The sequence below is a fragment of the Amborella trichopoda genome, chromosome 1 (genome assembly GCF_054954075.1).
Source record: "Amborella trichopoda isolate Santa Cruz 75 chromosome 1, AtrichopodaSantaCruz75HAP2 v2.0, whole genome shotgun sequence".
Taxonomy (NCBI): domain Eukaryota; kingdom Viridiplantae; phylum Streptophyta; class Magnoliopsida; order Amborellales; family Amborellaceae; genus Amborella; species Amborella trichopoda.
In genome coordinates this window covers 50,570,426-50,597,630 of record NC_142336.1, presented here as the reverse complement: position 1 = coordinate 50,597,630, position 27,205 = coordinate 50,570,426, and the positions used below count along the sequence as shown (strand labels likewise).

General features: G+C 37.2%; 1 pseudogene across 1 annotated transcript; it reads right to left on the bottom strand.

Annotated features, from left to right (window-relative positions):
• Nucleotides 1-592: 592 nt before the first annotated feature.
• LOC18448918 (DNA-directed RNA polymerase II subunit RPB2-like) lies at nt 593-26,765 on the bottom strand (annotated as a pseudogene). The gene is made up of 26 exons (XR_016058548.1): nt 24,971-26,765; nt 24,602-24,840; nt 22,135-22,356; nt 21,701-21,988; nt 21,209-21,406; nt 20,397-20,461; nt 20,145-20,232; nt 19,604-19,724; nt 19,469-19,513; nt 19,236-19,373; nt 19,035-19,104; nt 18,834-18,910; nt 18,608-18,704; nt 18,380-18,493; nt 13,609-13,764; nt 13,423-13,519; nt 11,867-11,997; nt 11,690-11,771; nt 11,495-11,616; nt 11,261-11,375; nt 11,090-11,159; nt 10,954-11,007; nt 10,722-10,865; nt 10,007-10,300; nt 4,689-5,111; nt 593-3,616 (listed from the first exon to the last, which is right to left on the bottom strand). The product of XR_016058548.1 is annotated as a DNA-directed RNA polymerase II subunit RPB2-like (transcript).
• Nucleotides 26,766-27,205: the final 440 nt, after the last annotated feature.

Here is a 27,205-nt window from a genome sequence, read left to right as displayed (position 1 = left end):
CTTGATCAAGCAATTGATCCACGTTAAAGTTCTAGTAAAAATGATAAAGTCGCGGACACTCTGGCAAAAAGAGGGAGAGAGTACAGGCAACCATTACACTTTCTGAGACCGACTCAGTAACGTGGAGGAGCAGTTTTCTTTGTTTTCTCTTTTTTATTGGTTCCAGTTGTACTTGCATTTGTCCTTTCATTTTTATTTTTATATGCTTTTAAGTGTACAGTCCGCCTGTTCTACATGACTTCTATATTCAATTAATGTAGAAGTTTATATAAAGTTGCAAGCAAAGTGCCTTTCAAAAATCCAATAAAAATGAGTGTTTCGAAGTTGGGAAGCTTTTTTATTAATCATCTTTCTGTTAATCATCTTGACATCAAGATATATAAATATAAAAAGAAATAGGAATTTCAAATCCTAAAAATAGTACATCTTATAATATGTATTTCATGCGGCTATTTTCAAAATTTTGTAGTGTTTATAGATTTACCATTTTTAAAAATTTAAATTTTATAATTAAAGTTGAATATGGATTTTCAAGCCATCAGGTTTCTAACACTAAAACTACATGCGAGATGCTCCCTTGTACAATATACAGTGAGCACCATATAAAAACCTCACCTTTTTATTAAAGAGATAGCCGTTAACATTGCTAGAGAGAGAGAGTACAAGTATTACTTCCATTTCCTCAAATTCTCTCAAAGAAATTACAAGAATTTCGTAATCTTTTTAGATATTCTTCATTAAAAGAATACCAAAAAGAAAGAAAAAGAACAACACAAAAACTCTCTAGTCTGTTCGGAGTTAGGATGGATTCATGGACCCAATTCCCGGTAGCACTTGATGGCCTTGCCTTCATCACAACGAATGGCTCTCTTATAAACCCTAGATCCTCAGCCTTCGCAGAGCAAGTCTTGTGATGCCCAAGGCAATTATTCTTTCTCCTTATTTACCATTAGTGTCTTCCCATTGTCAACTACTGTTACCCTACACTGGCAAAGAAGAGATATATCCCTTGCACAATTCACATTGAATGCATTCAACGTACTTGCCCATGAATAATGTTGCAAAAGATCAACAAATGCTCAAAGACATGCCCACTACCTGTAAAAAAAAAAAAAAATGTGCACATGTTAGTAAGCTTAAACATGAAATTTTAAGTGAGAAATTGAGGATATCAGGATATCATGCAACTCAGCAAATGGATGTCTAAGGAAAGAGCTTAATCAAGAAATCCACTTTCCGCGTTCCATGATCAAGGAAACGGATTACTCGAAACTTTCACCAAACAATCTATCCTTAAAACCTTTGCACCACTCCATCTCCCAAATGAAATGTGATTCTTCATTAGGTTCTCCTGCAAAGCCACTTCCATATCCCATTTCAAATGTCAACCCTCTATATTTTACTGATGGTAACATGATCATGTGCACTTTCGGTTTTGTATAATCAGGCCACAACCATTTAGAGAATACTGCCTTGTTCACGATATCCCTGTACTCAAATTTACGTAATTGAAGGGTCAACAAATTTTCATTTGATTAGCACAATGAAACTTCTTGCTTGCCACCCCCACTGCACAGAAATTATATCTGTAGGCAATCCAAAGTACCATGAACCAAATTGGGCAAAGGCAATTTGAACCATCTTAAAATACCAGCGTATTAGGAGAGATCACTTCAAAAAGCATGATTCACCGCCAAATGAGAGAACCTGCCTTTCCAACTTTATCTCCTCATGGTCTTAAAAATTTCCTTATCCTAAAGGGCATCCTTTCTTCTTCTTTTTTTCCCTCTCCAAGTTAGGCCCACACTAAGGGTTGGGCCCAAGTATTTCATAGAAAATGTTACATTCATGCACTCAGGAACAAACCTCTGATCCAGCTTGTGTCCTATCTTTTCTTGGCAATAGCATCCAAGGATTTTAGGAGTGCCAATACATGAAATCGATAAACAAGCAGTATATATGCATGGCCTAATGCAATAAGCAATTTGTTAACTAAACCAAACCTTTAACATAAAATATATAACATCCCATTTTAAGCGACCATATAACATCCCATTTAAAGTGACATCTACTTCTGCCTCAATTGGATCATGACTTGAATCAACTACATAGCCACTAAAAGCTAATTCAAAGTTTTTCTACCCTTTCTACCCCTGACAAAACCTCCTTGACAAAGGCTGATAATTGAAGGCACCACCTCTAATCTTTTATAGGCATGATAATCATCTCCCCACTAAGCATAAACATCCAAAGTTCTTGGTATCTGTTGTGCCTCCGGCTGAGGTAGTAAGTGTAATGCAATTGAATTGATAGTTAAAATCCATCTAGATTGTTCTCACAAAAAAAAGATAAAAAAACCTGTATGATATCTTGGTAAGTTCACTAAAACTCTTGAACGAAAGGCACCAGAACCCCATATACTGCCAGTGCCTTTCCCTCCTGGCACGCTGAAAATCATATTTCTAACTTGCTAATAAGAGAAGGGATTTTCAAGGCTTGTGGTACTATCTCTAGATGGTGCCATGAGTGTACAAAAATCAAAGCTATAGATTCCATCCTGTACAAGCTACTGAAAAAAATACGTATTGTATTTATGCTCAATACCCAACTTTTTACAACCCTAGTAATCGTATTTTCAATTCCACCTGTTGTGTTTTCATACATATGAAAGTACTTGCAGTGTTATGCTTCCTATTATGAACCAAAAGCACCCTGCATTTCTGCTATCAAATTATTTCTTCCTTCTCAAGGAACTTTCAAAATTTTACTTCAAGATGGTATTTTGATACATATGAAAGTATTTCAGGGTTTTAGTTCCTATTGTGAAGCAAAAGTACCCTAAGTTTCTGCTATCAACTTATTTCTTCCTCTCAAAGGATCTTCTCAAATTTTACTCCAAGATCGGTTATAACATCACTGACAAGTTCCACTAAGTTCATTTGTTCCTTAGATTCACTCTAGACGACTCTTCCCAAGCAGCAATGACCTCTCCCCAAGATCCAGGTGCCCAACAACCTCCTTATCCCTTCATCTTCTCAACCATTAAAACAAAGTTCCAAACAAAAGTAAAACATGTATCGCTTCATCCTGATTGCCAATGTGTCCCAATTTTACACATGCATAATAGTCCTCGACATTCAAAACAAGCAGAATTGCTCAAGCGAACCACAACATGTCAATTCTTTTTTTTCATTATTACCATGACATTTCATCTCACCCAGATGCATGGTAAAAGTATCTCTCTGGAAATAGTAATGTTGCCTTCAACTGTCCATTTCCAGACAAAACAATGCGTAAACATCACCAACAGTTTTACGCTCATGAGATATTCGTGAGCTCAGATATGCCATGTATACTTAGAAAGGATCCGGTCACTGCTTAAATTTCTCTCTCTTTGAGAGTGACAATTTTCTACTTTCACCGATCATGAGAAAGGCAAGGGATCTGTAAGAAAAAAGTGGCAATTCACCATTAAGCACTGAAATCCGCTTCGTCCTCAGGCTCTATACTCCTTTTTATCATTCAATATCTTCTTTGCCTAGGTGAGCATTCTCGGAGTGATGGCCATGGCAATGAGCTCCTGGAATAGCAGCGTACATGAATATGGAACATACACCTGAAAATGTTAAAAGAATTGTTATCATGATCAGGTCTATACACCTCATTAATGCATGTCTATGTGCACATGGGCATGAACATTCAAAGCACAGACGCACACACAAATGGGAATTTCAGGGGGACAGAACATGAAGGTATCAGAAAACTGTTAAGACTGTTCTTCTTCTTCTCTCTCTCTCTCTCTCTCTCTCTCTCTCTCTCTCTCTCTCTCTCTCTCTCACTCTCTCTCTCTCTCTCTCCCTCCCTCCCTCCCTCCCTCCCTCCCTCCCTCCCTCCCTCCCCTCTCTCTCTCTCTCTCTCTCTCTCTCTCTCTCTCTCTCTCTCCAACTCACACAAACAAGAACAGGCACAATACAAAGGCAGAGAGCTCCAGCGAGGGAGCACACCTAGTATCATAAGATGTCCTAGTTCTAGTATGTGTGCATGTGTGTGCACATGGACCTGGGTGGTATAAAGATCTCTCCAGAAAACCAAGTAGGACAAAAAGCATGTCAGAAATCAACATCAGAGTATGATCTCTGATCAATAAGCATAAGCATGTTCATGTGCAAGATTAGAGACTATTTTATGCATAATTATGTCCATGAGTAATGTCGGCTCTAGAAAAGTTCGTGCACCAACTAGGATTGTTATAGAGAGCACACTAATGCCTTTAGGATGCTTGGACAGGCGTGTGTGCGATTGGGAGTCAAGGCCCTTGGTGAAATTATGTTTTGGAGTTCATACCACCTGGGAAAGCTTACTTTTCAGGAGCCTAAACTCTTAAATTTTTTTTTTTTGGTTGTTGGTGGGGATTGGGGAGGGGGGTGGGGTGTGAGTGATGTTCTCTCATTTAACTGAAAAAAAAAAACTGGTTCTACCAAATTTCCTCAACTTCTGTATTTTGGTAACAGGCATTTCCGCCATTAACTTTTCTGCCCTGCTGACAACTCTAAGAGGGCACTTAACAAATATAGTTATAAAAAAGCTAATGAAGAATTGTATTCCTTATATATGGATTCTTATCACAGACAGGCACACAAAAAAAGGAAGCCATATGAAAAAGAAAGAAAAAAGAGTGAAGATGATACCTGAACAATGTCTGTCTTGTTCTTACAACCTTTGCACTGAAAATTATTTTTTTGGAGGTCGGCTATGGCAATCAAACCACAGCGTTCACAAACATGGACCCTATATGCATCACTTAGATCAAAGAGCCTCTCCTTGAGGAGGTTAGCAGCTCCATGGGCTATGACGCAATCACGCTCCATCTCACCAAACCGAAGGCCCCCATCACGAGACCTTCCAGCAGTAGGCTGCCTGTTGAGGATTTGCATGGGCCCACGGCTATGAGAATGGATCTTGTCATCCACCATATGCTTCAATCTCTGATAATATGTTGGCCCCAAGAATACCATGGCACTCAATCTCCTACCAGTGTGACCATTGTACATGGTCTCAAAGCCACGCATTTGATAACAGCACTTCTGAAGGTTTTTGCTGATATTGTCCACCTGCAATTTCAAAGGGCATGATAGTTGCATTCTTTAAAAATAACCTACATCAAATTCATTTGTTGTATCAAAAAATAAGCTTTAGATTTTCTCTTTCAGTGATCACAGCCATTTATTATCATGAAAACATTTACACAAGCTCAGATTTGGAATTACAGATTCAGCCTAAAATTCAGATAAGAACACATACCTAACATGGTGAAGGTCTGAAATCTCAAAAAATTCATAAAATAACAGGAAAAAGTTTGTTGGTGGATTTCAAACTGAGGTTGACATCTTTACTATTATTCTGATAAGATGAGTACCTTTAACTGACTACCTAGAGATAGGATCATATTCGTCATGCCTGCAAATTTCACCAAGCTCAATTATAGGCTTTAACGGTTCTATTTCCAAGTACCAGGTAATTAAATTTGTATATTTTTAAGGGTTCAAGTTTATAAGATCAAATGATCTTAATGCCATCACAACCCAACAACAAATCAGGGTTACATGATGACTGTTCTGGGTTTCTTTTAGTTGTTAATTCTAACCGGTGCACTAGAAGACACTGGCCATGGATGCCTAGGTGATGCCTTAATGCGCTAAAGGCCTCAGTACCCTGCCTAGTGGCAGGCAAGCAGCCATCTAGTGCCTTGGCCAAAGTGCCTGCCTTGAGAGCTTTGTGTTTGTGTGTGTGTTTTCCTGAGTGTGTGTGTGTGTGTGTGTGTGTGAGAGAGAGAGAGAGAGAGAGAGATGCATGTATCTATATATGTTATGGTGTCTAGGAGAAAGGGATCGTTGTATAAATGTCTCTGCCATGTAGTAGGTGTGTGCTTTTCTCCTCTATTTTTACTCATTATATGCTATTATCCTCTCTCTCTCTCTCTCTCAAAAATAAATAAATAAATCCCCATTGTGCCTGTGTATTTGTTGTGCTGTGCACAAGGTTTTAAAAATGGATCAGTGACCTGGATCAGCCACCCAAAAACCGAAATAAGTGGATCGGCAATCCGGATTGGAGAATCGGCTAGATCTGCCTGTTTTGACCTCAAAAAAATTCCAAAAAATACTAAAAAACCCAAAAAATCGTACTTTTTAAGTTTTTTAAAAAATTAGCGGTAGTGCATCATCCTTTTATTATTTTTATAAAAATACATGAATATTGAAATGTTTGCGTGTCTGGATGTCTGTTGATTTTTTATTAATATTCTAGGGTTTCCAAACTCCAAAATTCCTGTCGAAGATAACTTATCTCTCTATCAATTTTGGTTATGGCCCTTAGTAGAGAAACATAGGTGGTTGCAAGATCAAAGTAAAATATTGAAAACAGTTCGAGTTCGCTCAAAATTTAAATGTTGTTTCCTCATGTTTAGAAATTTAAATGCATCAAGCTTTTTTTTTATGTTTATATGTTACTTATTTTATTTTCATATAGTTTTTTATTTGATACATAATTGTGTTTCATTTTTAGCAAATATCAATCACATAGTTCTTTTATGTTCTACGTGAAAAAAGATGCCATTGTTGAGAAGAGGAGACAGAATTGTCCCACATCGTGAGTTTGGAGAAGCATTGGGTTCTATAAAAGACATTGCTTCTCCTTCTTAAGCATTGATTGATGCATAAGGCTTCCTTAAGCGTGTAGGATTTTGGGGTTGTTGTGGGGCCAACAAAAGGAGAGTATTATGCAAAGTTTCTTACACGTGGAAGGGACAGGGGATGGGCCAGCTACCATGTACAAAGTTTCTTCCACATCATGTGGAAGGGATAGGGGATGGGCCAGCTAACATGTAATTTTTAAAGTCAAAAGGACAAATGTGGAAGGGATAGGGGATGGGCCAGCGAACATGTAATTTTTAAAGTCAAAAGGACAAAAACATTTAAAATTTTCAAGAGCACAGAACGACAAAATATTCAAATGACAACCGATTCAGCATATAACCGTCCGATTCTCTCTGACTGAACCAGCTGGAGAACCAGTACGGACTGGCCCGAACCGGCCAGTTCAGGGGGGAGACATAGCCAGTTCCTGATATATTATAGGAATCGGATCGCCCATAATGAATTCCAATCCGGAACAGGCGATTCCGATCCGGATCACCGTTTTGTCAAACATTGGTTTATATTCCTCTCTCTTTTCAAACAATCTCTTTCCATTTGTTGTTCTTGTGGGTGTGTTGTTATCCTCTATCACTCTTTAATCAGTGCCTCTTTCTAAATAATACCCTCATTTTGCTGTCTATGAATATTTGTCGTGTTTTGTGTGCTTTATTCCTCTCTTCTCAAACAATCCATCCACCTAAGGTATAAACTATAAAGTGCCTGCATGTCCAGCCAAGACCCCTGGCCTATTAGGCAGTGCCTTGGGCCTTTTAAAACCTTGTTTCTAGCTTGTTCAAAGGAAATGATTTGTATTTCTTTCATAAGTTTAATATAATAAAGGAAAATATCTTATGGACCTCTAGTTTCCAAACTTATTTTGCAGTAGCCCCTCCCTACGTTTCTCTTTCAAGCGGCATTAAATTTCTCCTAAAACTATCAACACACCCCTCATTGATGCAGCCTAGGATACTATCAACATTGATGCAGCCTAGAATACTCTCAACATTGCTGCAGCCTAGAATACTCTCAACATTGATGCAGCCTAGAATACTATCAACATTGATGCAGCCTAGAATACTGCAGTTGATGCAATATTCTAAAACTATCAACATTGATGCAACCTAGAATACTGCTCTTGAGTATCTAGACAAGAGAGATAAGCTTAAAGTTTACAAGAGGAACCATAGAAGGACAAATTAGTCATCGATGTTATCCTTTTATGTCTTTTATTTATTTCTTGAGTCATTTCATTTACTTAAAGGCATAGGTAGTAATTTTAGAGTCTTTTATATCTTTTTATTCACGTAAGGTTTTTTATAATAAATGGCTATGATTAGAGTAGATGGATGGGCAAGATTAAGTCTTGTTTAGGGCTTTCTTATATAAAGAATGTACTCAAGTATAATGATGGATCTTATTATGAACTTTATTCAAAACCCTAGAACAACAAGTGCTCATTCTTTTATATTTTGTTTTTAATCTTTATCTAGTTTGGATCTTCCCTATCTTCTTCTTTGCTAAACCCTAGCTCCAAGCTACTAGGTCTGCGCCAAATTGGTATCAAAGCCCGATGATCAAGAAGCACATTACTGTAGCACGGTAGTGTAGCACAATACTATAGCATGTAACTGTAGCATGATATTGGAGTACATTACTGTAGCACATTACTGTAGCATCAATTTTTGTACCTGAGATCAACATCCATGCCTCCACATAGGAAAAGTATGAAAAGCGGAAAACTTAGAAGCCTTTGATGCTAGTTTGCGAGAAGGGATTGCAGATCTGAGGAGATTAGTCGAAACCCTAGTTTTGTGTGGCGCAAATGGAAGCCCCATCTCAAGAGTATGAGATTAAGGTAGATAAGGAATCCATAAGTCCCTTCCATGATCAATCACCGAGCAGAGAAGTAGTCGATCGTATTAATAGGGATAGTAAGAGGTGGGAAAGGGAAACTGGTCTCAAGATTGAGATCCTAGGGTCTTATGGAAGTTTATCCAAGGACAACTGTGGGGAAACTTTGCTCTCACCAAATGGTTCACAAGCTCAGTATGTTGTGGATTGGGACTCACCACCAGTCTTTGATAAGTACCAGGATGAAGATTTAGGTGTTGAAAAAGAAGTGGGTGATCATACCTTTAATGTTGATCCAATCCGTAAAGAGGATCAAGAAGAAGATCCTACCATTGGAGAATTCCCATGGGCCTAATATCACATATCATCTATTTTCCCAGTATCAATAGTTAACCTTGTCAAAAAAAAAAAACAAACAAATAAAATTAGTATCAAATGCATTTTACCACAACATGAGGGTATGACCCTTGATAGCGTGGATTGGTGGAATAGGATTCGTGTAGCTAAACCCAAACAAGTGAGATAAAGTTTGGATGATGATGATGATGATCAATTTCATTTTATCATGACAGCAACAACTGTAGCCATTGTAGCTGCATAATCAGCCATGAACACCCTAATCTCTAGATATAATAATCATGATTTAAAATTTACCATATTTGGCATACCCCAATGATAGCACAAGTCGTAGGACCTCAATGTTCCGCATACAGTTCCAGTTCCGGCCTATTTGTACTGGGATGATCACCACATTGTGCTTAACAAGCTAATAAACAGGAGAAGTTTTACTTCTTAACTTTGTATTAAGGGACAGTGACACTAGCAAACTTCAAATTACTTCCAAATACTTTGATACTCCATCTAGGCTTCTAGGCTTAAAATAAAGATTCTGCTATTTGTGTTTTCTTTCTTTAGGTGGGTTGGCAAAGCAGCCCTCAACACCATTAACAATAAAACCAAGAGCTTGCACTGCAACCTCTCACACACCAGGTTCCATTACACAGAAGACACTCAACTTTGCACAGCCATCCCACAGTAGATAAAAAAACTGCAATTTATTCTGTTCTGTTTTTGAAATATAAAAACCACACTTGATTCTTCACATATTCAAAACTGTGATGGCACAGGATCAACCTAAGTAGAATTGTCTGGCACATTTGAATCCTCATGCACATGTACCTGTGCTTACGGTTGTTTGTTGGGAAAGAGAGGCAGAAACCTAAGATTTCTAGGGCAGCATTCAAGAGAAAATACAGCTAAAGCATTGACCAAAAATAAAACAGAGCCTGAAAATGAATGATTCTTTAAAGATATCAAACTCAAAAGGCTTCAACTCTGGCAAGAAACACCCCAGGATGATTTTCTGCTTCTAAAATCTAAACCTATGATGTAAGCATTTGATGAAAATTTCTGTGAGTTCAGTTACTCAGAAAGAAGAAAATAAGAAGAAGTTCACTCACCGTGACATCAGTAAAAGGAGTGGCATCTCCCTCCATTCCGATTTGACCAGCCACTTTTGATACTTTCAATCAGCTGCCCAATTCTCATTCACGAGGGAATAGCATGTGGATTCACGATAATATCAGGTGTAATTCCTTCCACTGTCCATGGCATGTCTTCCTGACTGTATGTCATGCCCACAGTTCCTTTCTGACCATGCTGCTGCTAAACTTATCCCCAATCTGTGGTATATGCACAGATCTCACTCTAACTTTCACAAACCTAAGGCCCTCAACATTGGTCGTCAACAAAACCTGTAGAAAAAAGCACAATGGTGACTGAGAAAACCAGCAAACACATCACGGCATGAATATTACAAGGCATTCGTGTCCAACACAAATTACAGCTGCAAATTTCTTCTGATCAGAATAGTTCATGATTACACCCTAGCCATTTTCTTAGTGCCAATCAACAATGTAATCAGCACAGTTCCAGCCAAAATTCTATCACTTGGGGCCATGATTGGGCCTTTAAAATATTTCTTGACTTTAAATAAAATAGATCACTTAACAACTCAGAGAGAAAAAATCAGCCCCTCTTTCTTTCTGGATGATCTTAAATAAGTCTATAACCCTTTTCCGTTGTATTTTTGTTTGTCAAATAGTGAGATCATTACAACTCTTGAATTGTTACCATTCTGCTATTCAAGCACAGATAATCTACCAATCAAAGTACCTGATCCACTATCCCACTTTTATTAAAGGAAAGAATTGTGCTGCAATCTCGCCTTTTGTAACATGAAGCCTGGCCTTCCATTTGATCCCGAGAAACAGGGATTGTTTTCCCAATAATGGCATCATCAGCTGAGACCTTTGTACCCTATGAAATGGAATATGACTAACCAGATTCAATTCATGATTCTCCAATTTCACAATACAAAATCTAAAAAAATAATTCATATGCTCACAGGAGAAGGAAGACCATCGGCATCCAGTTTATCATAAGAACCATGCCCCATGTCCTGTAAAGAAACAAAACAGTTTTTCCCATGTTGCTCAGAAAATTGAATAGTACCAGATCATGCAGAGGCCATGAAGACGAACCATCGTGTCCCATCGGTTTGGACGCCCAAATTCTTCTTTGAAGAGATTTCTAGTCTTCTTCTCTTCATCCCTATAACGTAATAAAAAAAAAGGAAAACAATCTGTGAGGACTTTTAAGGGATACGGAAGAGCAAGGAAAGACATGAAGACAGAGAGGGCCAAAACTTCTACCTATATGAATGATAAAGTAATGACCGGAAAAGCCCCGATCTATGGAAGACTGATTCATGATAGCAGAATCCTCTTGGTTGTATCCTGAATAACAGGCAATTGCAACAATAGCATTCTGCAAAAATGCATGCCCTATTAGGAACATCACCTGCAAAGGTATGATCAGACACAGTGGCATTTTTCAACTGAATAAAATATAAAGATGTACTAAATAAACAACATAAAGCATTATACAATTCCAGATGGCAGCTGCTTGAAATGCAAGTACTCCATTGCCCGCGTCCCGTAGCATCCTAAACAAAGAAGAGCGAGAGAAGAGATAATAACCCATAGACAAAAATAAATAGAATATGATACTTTTAAGTCTGAAACAAGAGACACAGAAAATTCAAAATAAGAAAACAAATTACGAAATCAATCTTCAGTTGCACACCATTCTTAGCTGGTAGTTGGTCACATAGATTCCCATGGCTTGCTCGCCCATAGCTGACTGGTATGTGTTACGAGGAGACTGCATCATAATATTAATGTTTGCTTCAAAAATCTCATCAGTTAATAAAGTAGAAATGTTATTTACTTGTAGAAAAACCTCATCATGTGACAGACTTGATTATGATCAGGAAATGGAATCATTGAGGCACAGACACCCAATATCAGAGATGGATGGATTTCACAATGAGTGTGAGTTACAGAATATACTTTCTCCGAGTTCAGTCTAGCAGCCACAAGATCGTGAAAGACAGATTACACCATTATGAGTGACAAAAAATGTTTGATCATCTCAGTTGTCACTGTCATAACAAACTCCAGTTGTGCCTATTAAAACAGTCAAAAGGCTACAGTCAAACGGAGTCTATTAAGCATGCAAAGTCCTGGTAGCCTGCAAAAACCATCTATTGAAGTGCACATACCCAAAATTGAGTCTTGAGATCTCAAAATTTTCCAAGTCCAAAAACAATAATCGCCAGAACTTAAACGAATCATGAACCACAACTAGCAAAAGGCCTATTAAATCCAGATGAGGTTCTAAGACCATGTCTTGGCAGTTAAGAGTGTTGAGAATCTTCTTTTTACTATTTTATTGACGACCAATGAAAAGTCCTTTGAAGATCAAAGGCACAGATTAAGTGATAGCATTACTTGTCATGGCAAAAGTCCCTCCGTCTTACATCTGCAATATACATGAAAGAATAAAGATTGAAGTGTAAAGCAGCTCTTTTCATAGGTGTCCCAAAGAGAAATACTGAAAAACATAGAGAGAGCAGTCTCTTGCAACACCAACAATTGCAAAAGGAGAATCCCACATTCAGCCAAAAACAAATTGTATATATTATATCGAACAAGGAAAAATGTGAGATACATCAGGAGGCATTTTGGCCCATTTCCAAAAGCCTAAAACCTGTTACACCCTGGTTTATGTTGCATTTTATAGGCAGGATATAAATCAAAGACAAATGCATAAGAAGGCAGGCCACAACCATTCCAAACCGAGTAATCTGTAGCATATCAGAACATGGACACATAAAGAGATTCAAAACCTCATGAGGCACATCTCTAATTGTGGAAGGAGATTCAATAAACGTGATCCTCTGTGCTTCAAAACTAGCTCGCTGCCAGTGGAGTTGCGGACCCATTTTTACCACATTTACGACCTTTGCAGACCTTTTCAAGTCAGATTCCAGCACGTCTGGTAGGAGTCCAACTCTGCAGCAATGCTCTAGCAAAGGTGGGCACCGAATGGGAGCACTGCTCAGCTTCAGTAGCTGTGAAGACTTCTGGACAGCTGCTACTTGAAACACCCTAATTTTTTGTAATGGGTGCCACACCCAATTTTTTGTACATTCACAGCTTGATATGTGGAGTTCACCCCAGTTTTGTATACCACACTTCTAACTCTGAGCACGCAAAACGTGGGTTGCCTTTTTGTAGACCTAAACCCACTCAGTGGTGTTTTTGTACTTATGACATAATATTAACACGATTAACTATTCTCAGAAAAGAAAAAAAATCAAAGTTCCTAAGCACTGTTTATATTCAGAAGTCAGACAAATGTTATACCATTATTAGGCTCCATGGACATGTTGTGTACTTTTGTATGTATGCATGTCCGCACTTACAGTTCATTTGCAAGTTAATAAAAGGAATATCCCGACTTACAGATATTGTCATAGAGATCATTGTTGTCTCTTCCTCTTCAGTGTCAACATACTCTATGTATCCTTTTGTTACAAGAGAATCCCATTTTTCTATTGGGCTTTCCTGTAAAAGACAAGGAATTAATGAAATTAAAAAACATTGAAAATGCATGTCTCCTGCCATAAAGAAATGTTTATTTTCCTTTAACAAACCCTTTGCAGCAGTACTCGGATATCTGACTTCTTTATCAGCAGTCTTTGTTCTTCCACAACAAACAGAGGACGGCTGCACTGACCACAATCAGTATACAACCGCAGTTCTTTTAAATGGATGTCGCACATAATGCCTGTCTCTGCATTCACAGAGCCCTGTAAATCAAATAACACAAATATGTTACCGATAGAGAGAAAAGAGAAAAGTTCTGGCATATATAAGATGAGAAGATGCAAAAAAATACAGAGTATTAAAAGAATGAATATCTCATTTATATTAACTTAGGGATAACTAAGGGTGCAATTCCACTTGCAAGGGATGTATGTTAGGGTTTGTAGTCGTTAAAGGCTGCGAGAGCTTGTATATATCATTTACAGTGGACTATACACTTCAGTGGTAGTGTGTTTTGTTTTGACTGACTAAGGATTAGGTGGTCTATGGCATTGGTCATATCCAAAAACCTTACCCCTAGGCATGTGGCACCAAGGTTTAAAAATGGTCATTCCTTGTTGAGGTTAGAGATATGCTCAGGGATGGATTGTAGGCCAGGAGAGCTTTGTGGTCTTTTGTGCGCAGATGTAGGCCTATGAGAGCGAGGGGTGTACATTTTGCATAGAGAAAGTCCCACTTGCATTATAGTGGTGTGTGCTTGATGTACTCTTAACCCGGGGAAGAGGGAGGGGACTGTAATCCACATTCAAGGACCGTGGTTCCACTGTTTATTGGACAGCTTTGACAAGTCAGTCATGAATCATGAGCCCTTACATAAGACTGTGGGTCATGGGTCTCATTGGGTCGGTTTGAAAAGGCAATCGCAGATCACAACTACTGGGTTAGGTGGAGTACCCTTACAATCACCTATTTTGACCTATTGGTACCAATCCACTTTCGTAGATATTACATTTCAATGTTAGAAATATTTTTGCAAATTTTAAAAATTTTTCAAAATTTTTTAAATTAATTTCAGCAGTAAAATATTAAAAAAAGGTGTCTATAAATTTAATAGTGTGAAGGGACACATGGTGCCACACCACATGGGTGGGGTGTGGAGCCCATAGTTGGCCCACACGTCCCACATGGGGTGGCAGCCCCCCCTCCCCTCCTCTCTTATCTCTAAGTTATATTCTAATTAAAAAAGCTTTTTTTTTTAGGTTGATCAAGTTAATCTCTTAAAATTAAAGATTATATCCATATTTGTGGGAGTTAATTTTTGAAATAGATTTCACTAAAATATTTTATTTTGCCTTCCTACAATTTTAAAGATGTCTACAATTTTAAAGATGTAACAAAAAAGAGGTTCTCGAAAGTTTTTAGATTATGATGGTTGATTTAAAGGAAGGATGGATCATATTTAATTCTCTCACCTTGCATGTTTCCTACATTCTTATTGGTTAAGGTGAGCCATAAATCGGATAGGATGGGGGGGGCAGGGGGTTGAGGCCTATATAGGGGGGGGGACACCACCCTTTATTCTAATAGACAATTCCAAAGCCTCTCTCTCTCTTGATTTCTCTCTCCTTCATGTCCCACTCTCTCTCTCTCTCTCTCTCTCTCTCTCTCTCTCTCTCTCTCTCTCTCTAGGTGGCACACCACCCATAAGAGAAAAAGGACCTAGTTAGGGTTTTGAAGAGAGGGGCACACCCAGCCTTAGAAAAGCAAGGTGTCTTGGTGGCATACGCCCTAATTGTTCTAAAAGGGGTTCTTATACCCTAATGTTTCATGCTCTCTAAAACCCTAGTTTGAGACACTACAAATTCAGCAAGACCAATAGGATTGAAGTGCACCATCCGTCAGGAAATCGGATGTGGGCTGTACTAAGTCCTATGTGGATGACCCTAGGCACATTCAAATAAGTCTTCCAAGCATTTAGCTTTTATTTTTAGTCATATTTGCATTATTTTTTAATTTTCAATGATATTATTTGTACTAAAATTGTTAGTAGAAGCTTGAATTCCATTTCTGGTTTGCATCTATTCAATTTGGAAGTAAAACGAAAGAACCTAGGCATTGCTTATAAAAAGGACCCGCCTTGGTGCCCAAGAGGCCATAGGCCACCTCACCTAGGCCTGCAGGCCTTCCTAGGCGCCTGTCCGGGCAAGCTAAGCGGGTGCCCACGAACCTACATAGAAATGGCATTTTTTTTTTTTTTTTTTTTTCTTTTCAAAGGGATGAGGGGAAGGGGGAGGGGGGGGCGCTGGCTCAAAGTAAAGAAACTCAACTATACTTTAGAAACACACAAAATTGATGGATTTTACAATTGTTTGGAAACAAGAAAATTTTGAGCAATTCGTAGAAGCAATCCAAAACCGTACATATTTATTACAATCAATTTTTGGATCCAAATGAGGTTCTTACAAGACTTTTGGAGTAATTCTAAGCTCGTTAAACAACCAAAAAAATTGAGGATAAAACATCCAAAACATTGAATACTTAAAGATCTTCTCTTTCTTTTCATTTGTATGGCATCGTTTGTACAATATCATTTTGTATTGATCATTTGTTCTCATTGGAGACTTGGAGTCTATGAGTGTGTGACTGTATGAAGTATATACTACGGAGTATGTTCCATGGACACTAAATCACTAATACTCTATGTAATCCTTTTTTTTTTCACTAGTTTAGTTATTCAAAGAAGCAAAATTTTCAGTGATTTGAACGTGTCAACATTCAAGCACATACATTTGTATAAAAAACTTAGTTAGAATACATATAAATGTATAAATATACATATCTAAACACATACAGAGGCATATACGTGCGTTTAGATAGCACATATATGCATTTATATGTATATTTGAAACCTCTGGACGGCTGCCTAGGCGCAGGGCGCTCAAGAACCCCTGGGCGCCTAGGAACCGCCCAACATTTTTTTAAACCTTGGTCCTTGGTTGTATTTAAGGCAGTGTTTGAAAAGTCGGCACCCCCGTGCCGGTTCCAACAAAATACACGAAACCACCCGTGTCTAGAGAGAACCGGGCGGTTCTGAACAGTGAACCGCTCGATGATATCATAAACGGGCAGTTCTGACATCACCAATATTTGGTTCTACACGTGGCACAATTTCACACGCGCGGTGTCACAATCACACATGGTACCTCACATGTTGGGCTGCCTCAGCGGCTTTACGTGTGTACTTTACATGTTATTATATTGTTATTTATAGAGGAAAGTTCAATACCGATCCTTCGATGTGGGATAATTCCCACAAACATCATTAAATGAAGACCGAATTTGAATATGTATTATTAATAGGATACTTGATATCACATGCAGTGAGGTGGCGTTGACGGTTATCACGTCCAATTTCTTTCTTGACCTCCCAAGGTCGAATCCTCTGGCCTTGGGGCACTTATCTGTTTCTTTTGTGTAATTTCTTCCTTGATGTCCCAAGCGCTATAAATTATTTTTGTTGTAAATAAAATAAAAGGTGTAAAAAAAATGAAAAATAAAAAATTTATTCTATTTGAAATCTCTCTCTTTCTACTAACAATCTCTTTTACTAAATTTATTCTAGAAACCTAAAAAATTAAATTTTTGAAAAATTAAAGTGTTATTTCGAAAATCGGTATGCATTTTAATAATTTCTACATTGATAACCAAATCTTTTATTTTATTTATTAATTTTTACATTATAAAACATGTAATGTACTAATTTTCTTACAGTTATCAATAATACATTTTAAATTAGATAATATAATAAAATATTTTGGATTTGTTATTATTTGTATAATAAAATAATTATAAAATGTAAACCAAAAATTTTAATTTCAGTATATAATATTATAGTTAGTTAGGTTGTAATAATTTTGGATTATAGTTAGTCAGGTTGTAATAATTTGGGGTTTTTTTGCGGATTAAGGTTTTCCGCCAATTCGAGATTTTAGTGACCATATTTTCATCGATTTAGTCTGCTCTTTATTGTAGTCCATGTATTATTATATACTTTATCCATGATAATTCTATGATTTTTCTTTCATGTGATGTAAATTTAATAGTTAACATAAGTTTATACAGGGAAAGAACATCTCAATATTCACAAATTGATGAAAAAAATGAAAGTTAATAATGTAGTACCCTCATTTCTTATTGGATTCCTAAAAGACAAAATTTATCATGAATTTTACTAATTTTTCTGGATTCTTTTTAAACCTCAATCCGACCAATTCGGCTGATTCCTGATCCGGATCGCCGATTCACCGATCCGGATGGGTTTTTGGAGTGCCTGATCCAGGGCACCAATCCGTTTTTTAAACCACTGATTTAGGGTTTTGGTTCTTATTTACAGCAGTGTTTTATGGCACTTGTAAGTGGAATTCAGATTAATCAATATAAGAAAAAGCGAGAAATTTTTATTTTATTGCTTTGAATTCCACATAGCCACTTCTTTCAATGTCCTTGAAATTTGACAGCCATCAAATAGAAAATGTGCATATTCCCCTTTAACTAGAACCACTGCTAAGTTTGCCTCCATTTTTTTTTGTTCTTTTTATGTTTTTCTTGTTGATGAGCTTCACACATCTCAGATGTTGAAAAAAACCAGATTTCTAGCACAATGACAAACAATGAGGGGAAAAAGACCAATGTAAGTTTTTCTTAGTGCCCTTGAAGCCCGACCTCCACAGGTAAAAAGGGAGACATGAATTATAAATGTGAAAGAATCAAAATGGATCCAACTTCTAGATATAATCATGGAATACATATGCAAATACCAATGACAAGCTCTACAAACAAGGTAACAGCATTTAATCTATATCAATGTATAAATTATACCTGTCTCCTGAGTTTTCTGAGATAGCTGACCAACACCTTAGGGTCACGATGGATGCCCACCCAGCAACCATTGACAAAAACTTTTGTTGCATGTGAAATAACAGCAGGAGATATCTCCCATAAACAACACAAAGTATAGAATAAGCAATGAAGCCCTTAGAAAAACAACAGTATAAAATAAGCAACAAAAAGAAAGGGGGAAAAAAAGAGATATTGATAAACATAAACCTCAAGACGTTTAGTACTCCACTCGTCCAGAAGAATTTGCAGCTGACCCCAGAGTTATATGTGCCATCAGAGCCAGGTTTCTGACCAGTCCACATGTCTGCAATCCAAAATGAAAGAAACCGTCAATCACATCAAACAAAAATCTGTTCAAAGCAGAGAATAACGAATCTGTTGTATGTTTAAGGATAATGAACCCCATTGATTGCACTTATTAAGGAGAAATTGCCTGTCCCTCTGGAGTTTCTGCAGGACACACCATGCCCCAATGTGAATTATGCAACTGCCGGGGGTTTGTCAATTGTCCTGAATGCCCATTAAAGCATTAACTCCAAATGCTTCAACCAGAACCACAAGGACCCATATCGACCAGTAAAGGCCACCATAATTACAACTATAGAAAACGCTCAGCAAAATTACTGTTGTTCACCTTGACAAATGGGAGAATTCAACCTCTGAAAGTGAGACAAAGTGGATATAAATGTCAAGCGGTTCAACACCTGCATGAACAAGCACATCACTGTTATGCCTTTCTAAAAAGACGAACATGGAGAACCTGGATTGGTTGCCAGTCATTTATCAGGCTCATGATAAACTGAAGTACCTAGCACACAAAAAATAGGCATAAAACCTGAGAAACTCCAGCTCTTCTAGAAGCTGCATTAGCTTGGCCCCAGTTTCCCGTAGCAATAGAATAATTTAGGCCACTTGTAATAATTTTTGCATTGATTGCCACTTGCAAGTCTACTTCCTTCCCATTATCAACACACTGTTCACAATATCAGATTAAGTCAATACATTGCACCTAGGTAATCAAGGAAACAACTTCCACTTAACAGAGTAAAAGCATGAATAGGACTACACCTTCTGAACATAGGAGCGAACATGCTTAGTCATCTTCAAGAACAGCTGAATTCAAAACAAATGTAATAGTAAGAAAACAAAACCTCCCAATCTTTAAACCCTTACCACAAGAGTTCACAACATCACGTCACAGACCCCTCGGAAACAGCCTCCAAGTAAACGACCAGTCAGGTCCAGCCTTTTACTTCTATAATGATCACGATCATCCTCTGCCCTTCGGCCAAGTGCACATAACGGAAGCCGATGAATGACATATCTGGCAGATGCCAACAGAAATAAGCATGTCAAAGATAATGTGGTTGAGGGTGATTCGCTTGATGTAATTAGATGGTGTAAGATTGAGTTATCTCTCGGAAGCTCCAAGGTATCCATGGAACATAGGGAGGTGAAAGGTTGGAAAGTTGCAGTTACAATTGTCACGCAAATTCCATAGTGGATGGCCTAGAAATAGGGAAGTAAGAGCAGAATGCCTGGACATATGTAATGCTTTTACCCCTTAAAGATGAAAGTGTTTTTGATATTCATGGAGACTTTCCTCGTTTCCCATTGTACTGATTTTTCGTTGTATTCCTCTTACATGACATAATGAAAGATTTATTTTTTACAAGAAAAGGGAAAATAAATAGATGAAATGAAATAGAATAACAAGATCGCAAGGAATGAGTGTAGAACCTACCCAAAATAGTAAGCTTTCTTGGTACCACAATATTTTCCCACTCCAACATGAGGCAACATTTCTTTTTGGAGGATTTTTTTTTGCATACCTACCATTAAAGCAAGTGTTAAAGTGGCACAAAGTAGAAGTAAGGATTCCATAAAGCTGCTAAGAATAAAGACAATATAAGAATACCGGACAAGAAACTTACCACGGGAAATGTGCATGGGATCAATCACAAATGCTTTCAGAATGTAAGCATAAAATACTAACCCAATCCTCTTTTCCTTTGTAATACCAACCGTTGATCCTCGCTTCCCAATGTAATCCAGTGCTACCTAAATACCCGTGAAGATGTCAAACAACTGTAAAGTAACAGGTCAACCATTCAATGTAATTAATATTCCATCACTAAGAGGAGATACCCATCATTCACGGACCCCTAATTAAGAAAGAAACAGCCCACTTCTCTCCAAACTATCACCAGATCTGATAATTCCATCTGTTGATATAACCCAACACTGAAATACTCCAAGGTTCCGCCAAAAAAACAAAAAGAGAGAGAGAAATTACAACGTGAATATGCGATGTTAACTGTTAAGTCCATCCTGATATTTCAATATTTCATTGTAAGCCCAAAGAAACCTTTCTTTTTGTTTTTGATGATAAAGATTCATGAAGACTTGAATGCCATACACATTAACAAGCATGGCAATGCATAACATAAAAAGGAAAAGAGGGGTGTAAACAAAAAGGAAGCCATAAGATCATATTCCAGCAAAAGCAGAGCCTGACAGGCCACTTGACTTTTGGGAAGAGAAACAATCTCGCTGCTGTCCATTCTATACAAGAGGGAAAGAAATTTCAAATAAGTTAGATTCCAAATCCGCAACCTGATACACTTACAGTCTATTATCCTAGATTTTCTACAGGTGCTATAATCGGTTAACCCAGAAGCATCAAGGTCTTTGTGAGAAGCATGTCTTTCTACATTCATAATGCAGCTTCAGAACATAAATTAACTCTGGAAAGTGCTGAACGAAGAACTGTAAACATCTCCAGAGGAAAACATGGTCACAGACTACCAGTTGGTTTTGAATGACAAATGCTTCTTTCAAAGAAGGTTGCAATAGATCCATCATCTGAGTATCAGAAAAGTCGTAGCAAATATGTTCCAGGACATCCCTATCAGCAACAAATCCTAACGCTCGAAACACAATGAATATAGGAATTTCTGTCTGAATATATGGGAGTGTAGCTCGTATACATTGTCCAGAAGAGCCCTGAAGAAACAAACAAGTCCTTAACAATTAAAATTATTGCAGCTATGTCGGCAGGTATCAGAATCACAAGCTTCACAACTACACAGAGTAGTTCTGAATTATTTGATATCTGTGTTATACCTCGAAAAAAACCTCAATGTCCAAATCATGGAATTCATTTTCTTTATAGACAAAAATCAAATATCCGAAGTAAATAAAAAACAATCAAGTGCACCAACTAGTGCGACATCAACGGAAAAACATAGTTAGCTCAACATTCATTAACAAAAAATAAGAAAGAAAAAGGAATCTTACCCCTTTCTTAGCTTGTAAAAGCATGCGAACAAACATGGTGCTAGGTGCCCTTTTCTGTGACTCTGCCATCGATTGCACCTCCGCAACATACAAATAGTTATTAGGCTGACTTTGCTTAAACACAAACACGTAGTTGGTGCACCTCTTTTCTTGTGCAATCAGAACTTTCTCACTACCATCGATGATAAAGTAACCACCTTGGTCATAAGGACATTCTCCAAGTTCTATTAGATCTCTTTTTGATTGCTCAAACAACATGCAGTAACAAGAATGCAGCGTAATAGGAACCTAATTGGAAGAAAACGAAATAACAGGTATACAAACAAGCATTACTTAACTGCAGCAAGAACAATTTATCAATTCTTCTTTTTTTCGGATTAATAACTTGCAACAATTGGCAAGAAACACACTGATAAACTCAACTGAAAGATTACCTTCCCAATAAAAATCTTTGATAACATGTCAGGTTTTTCAACTTCTTTGTAGTCGGGTTCCTTTCTGAAGATTTGTTGGGTGACATCCACATATAACGGGGCCGAGTAGGTCAAGCTTCTCAGTCTCGCAGCCATTGGAAACAAAGAAACCGTCTCACCATCTGATTCGGTTATGATAGGCCTACTTATATATATTTGACCAAATCTGATCGTAGAAATACTCTGCATAGCGTCCACATGTTTCCGATAGTTAGTACCCCAATTACACTCAGGTGAACATGCAAAACCCTCAACAACGGATAAAGTTCCAAATTCAGTAACCATCCAGTTCCAAGAAAGACAGCAATATCTGTATTCCATGTGAATAAAGATGTAAGAGACCTCTTTATGCTAGACACAGCAATAAGAATGTGATTAAAAATTCTTTGATGAGACAAAAAGGGGACATTTTACTGATAAGGGGCAAAGATAAGGAGGGGACATTGTGAATTGATGCAAGTCTCTTCCGGTAGATATACAAAGCTATCAATGGACAAATGCAGACAACAAAAGGATGTAACAACAGTGCGTCCCCTCATTGGGCTTCCACCAAAAACACCATTTGAATAACACACCCGAAGCAAAACGTTGCAGTCCAAATCGTACCAACATCAGCATGTAGAATACATCCCAAAGATCCTGGTTTCTTTATAGCTGCTTGCCACAACAAATATGTATAACAACTGACACCAATATAGCAAAGTTATCATAAAATGCACAGAGATATTTCCTGGAAAATGATGATGAAGGTCAAACCACTAGGGAAGGAAGACAGTAACCTGATGTATTGAATGAAATGGATTAGTGGAGAATGGGGAGCTAACATGCCAAACTCCATAGCTTCTTCTGGTTAAACAAGGGAATCTTAAGGTATCAACTCCAAAACCGACCTCAGTCTTGTATCATAGTCTATTTATACTCATAACACTAACAATAACATAATATGGACCATCTATTACAAGTCTTAAATGACAATTGTAAACAAAAAAAAAAAAAAAAAAGGAAGAAAGAAAGAAAAGAAATCAGGAAGAGACAAATCAGTGCAAGATGCCAAAAATGACGAACCCCAATTTAGAAATATAAACTTGAAGGCCATTTTCCAGCCCTATAGGCTTTTTTTGATGGAAATCAGTTGCAAAAACTAGCAAAGCAGGTTTGATGCCATAGGGTTCTGAAAAATACTCTTAAGAGTGATTAAGAGCTATAGTTAAAAGGTTATGTGGTATTTAATGGTGATTACGAGCTACAGGTGTCATGAACAAGAAAGCCAACAAAAGCATTTAGTGGATTGGCTCGGAATGGGGTAAGATAGTATAGCCTGAAAGTTCGGGGCTCTCTCCCCTTGTTGAAATATCTCATGTTACAAATCTCTCATGTTGCTCTCTTTTGAGAAGTAGATTCATTAGAAAACCAAATAGCATGACAAGTGTCAGAGAACAAAGGAATGGTATATCTTAGACCAGAGCATATATCAGATCCTCAACACAATAATTTGCTCTTTAACATATTTATGTCGGTGTAACTTTGTATATGAACATTTGTATGGAGAGAGAGAGAAAGAGAGAGAGAGGTGACAACATAAAGAGGGAGAAAGGCATGCATGATCATGTCACAGTTACCCTTCATATTCTTATTGGTTGCCAATATACTCCATAACTTGATAATTAAAGAGGTGATAAGTGTCTCATATGAGCAAAAACATTCAAAAATATGGTTAGTTTGTTCATTCATGGCTGCTGAAATGAAGGCACAACTGCACGAGTCATCCAACAGTAAATGGATAGAATTCATACTAAACACTTGTGAGAATCAAACTGGGAGAAATAAAATAATAGGGCCAAACAAATGAAAGGAAGCACAACCTTTTCTTTCTTCTTTATAGATATAAAAGTATCTTCATTGTTAGTATCATTATTGTCAAATGTGTTCTTGGGTCCGACTTGGCTTGATGGGCCATATAATGCAGTACATTGGCTGATTGCAGAAGTGCATCGGGACTAGACACCTATATAAAGGACTCACAGAGTAATCTAGGAAGATATGACAATCTGTCCTCTTTAGTTCCCAACCTCAGGGAAAGGAGGAAGACAGAGGATGGGAGAGGTGTGATACACGTGAGATACCCCAGGGTTATAAAAATGTCAAAATTGGAAAGAAAAAATGCCACAAATATGGCAGAATTTGCAACTAGGGTTAGAGTATCATTTAATTCAAATTTATTTACAACTAAAAAATTTTTACATAGCAAAAAAGTTGATTGGCCATACCCAATAAGTGTTATTAGGTAGACCCAAATAGCCTAGTTGTGTTGGGCTCTTCATCACATCGCCTTGGTCGCAGGTTATAAACCCATTGAAAAACAAGAAGAAAACTATCCAACAAACAAATAAGGATACCTCAACAAAACTTTTGTGATTAAAGAAAATACCTCAGCAGAATCAACCTGCCTTCCACGCCTATGCTGTGACTGTGCTTTAATATCAATATCGCCCAACTCATCCACAATTTCCTGAATTGTGTTCTGAATAAAGTCATCAAATGAATCAATCTGTTGTTGAACAAGACTCTTCTCTTCGAAATATGAACTTATAACAGCCCATGCATCTTCTTGAGTGATCTCCTCAACCTCATTGACATGATTTCTGTCTTCAGCTTGGTCCATCTTTCCTTGGAAATTATTAAAGGAAAAACAACAGTTTGAATTATCAAAGATTGTTCAGTGAACGATGTAGATGAAAGTGTAGAATTTCTCTGACAATTTATTTAATGTAGAACGAGGTTTTTCTAAGAAGAGTACCTAGAGCTTGTACTAGTTTCTCTCATAAGCTCACAACAAGAAATGGGACTAAGTAACTTCGGATTTCTTTTCCTTGTGCCTTCTCTTTTTTTATGATTTTCAAATCCTTGCTTACCTGAAAATTTCTGAGCTATTTCAACAATTGCATGCAAATCAGTTATCTAAACAGAGATCTCGTCAAATGAAAAATAAACATGACTCTTCCAAATGAAGTTCACACTAAAGGTTCTAATTCTGCATAGTATCTCGAGCTGATAAGTCTTAAAACTCTAGGCCACCTGCATATGTGTAGTGGATTTAAGAAAACCCTAATCCATATAAACTACAAGAGAGAGGCCCGCATCATTACAAGGAACTTTTTATTCAACATTACCAAAACTCTCAATTCTCCAAAATATCTAGTCTTAAAATTCTAGGTTGCTTCCACAATTGTATCAATTCTTCGGAAACCTATTTCACCCTACACAAAACCTGAATCCTTCAATGGACCTTTACAAAGCACCACAAAAGGTTTAATTCTTTACAGTATCTCACATTGATAGTCCTAAAACTCCAAGTCTCCTGAAAATTCGTAATGAATTTTTTAGAAAACCTTATTTCATATGCACAGCATGAATCATTCAAAGGAAGTTTATATAGCGCCATGATAGTCTTAACCCTTCACATTACGCCACACTGATTGTCTTAAAACTTAGGTCTCCTGTAAATTCGTAATAAACTTTTGGAAAAAACTTAGGTCTCCTGTAAATTCGCAATAAACTTTTGGAAAACCCTATGACAAGTGAACCGAAACAGATTCTTTTAAAGAAGCGTATGTAACACCTCAGAAGTACTAATTCTTCACAGAACCTCACGCAGAGTCTTAAAACTCATGATCTCCAGCAAATTTGCAATGAATTTGTGGAAAGTTCTATGTCATAGAAACAAGACCTGAAATGAAAATAATGAAAATAATGAAAGTAATAGAACACCACAAAAGTTTTAACGTGTAGCTCTTTACAGAATCTCCTGCTCAAGATTGAGTTTTACTATGTCTCCTGGAAATTTGTGAGGAATTTTGGAATACAATAATTTACATTAACGGATGCAGATTTCTTTGAGTGAGCTTTATATAACGCCTTATCTGCCATTGATTATTCCCATTATATCAGTCTGATTGTCTAAAAACACTAGTTCTTTTGCAAATTTGCAATAAATTCTTCGAAATCCGCTTTTAATCAAATAATAATAAAACAAACACCTAGAAAGCTCGACTCTGGGAACGATCATTCTTAGGTCAAATCAAGATCACAACTCTAAAACCCCACCAATGCAGCTAGATATTAACCTCATTCTTTTGCAGAAGTTCATTAATGGCGATTCTGAGAATTTCGGCCGTTGAAAAACGACAATAGACAAATTTTTCTCAGATCTCTCTTCACAGTGATTATTAAAGCCTTAACGACAATAGACACATTTTTTTCTGAGATCTCTCTTTACAGTGGTTATTCAAGCCATGAGCTTCGATCAGGATGATCAAACAAAGTTAGCAGATAAACCCTAATTCAACAACCTGTGCACTTCGTCGAGAAGGTTCTGGAAAATACCAGTCTTCAAAAGAGCGGGAAAAATAAAATGAACAAACAACGATGACCTGGTTCCATTCATAAGGAGGCAAGCTTTAGGCGCCTGTTTGAGGGGACGAAATGACAGCATGAGCCCCTAACTTTACTAGAAATGTCGAGAATAGTGGAGCCACTGGAACATAGTCAGCAAGTCGGGCACAATCAATAAACCGGCTCACCATAAAACACAAACAAATCTTTTTTATTTTAAAAAGTTGGATGAAAAAATAGAGTAAAAATTATGGATCGACAAAAATACTTCATAGATATCGTTAATATATTAGGCTAAAAAAATTGGATAAATTTATAATATTAGAATTTTTAAAATTTTAAAAAATAAAAATTATGTCAAAGCCCTCGTGACTCTCATCTAATCATCCAATATCAAATATATAATTAACTAGTATATACCAAAAAAAAATGTATCATATAAAATCTACCCATTAAATACTTTAAAAAACATCACACCTACTTGTTACATACCAAAAACAAATATACTATATAAATTTATTCAATATATACTTTAACTATGGTATGGTGACAAATATACTATATAAATTTATTCATTAAATACTTAAACATCCCACTTACTTAACAAGTACCAAAAAAAATACACGATTTTTGTTTTCTC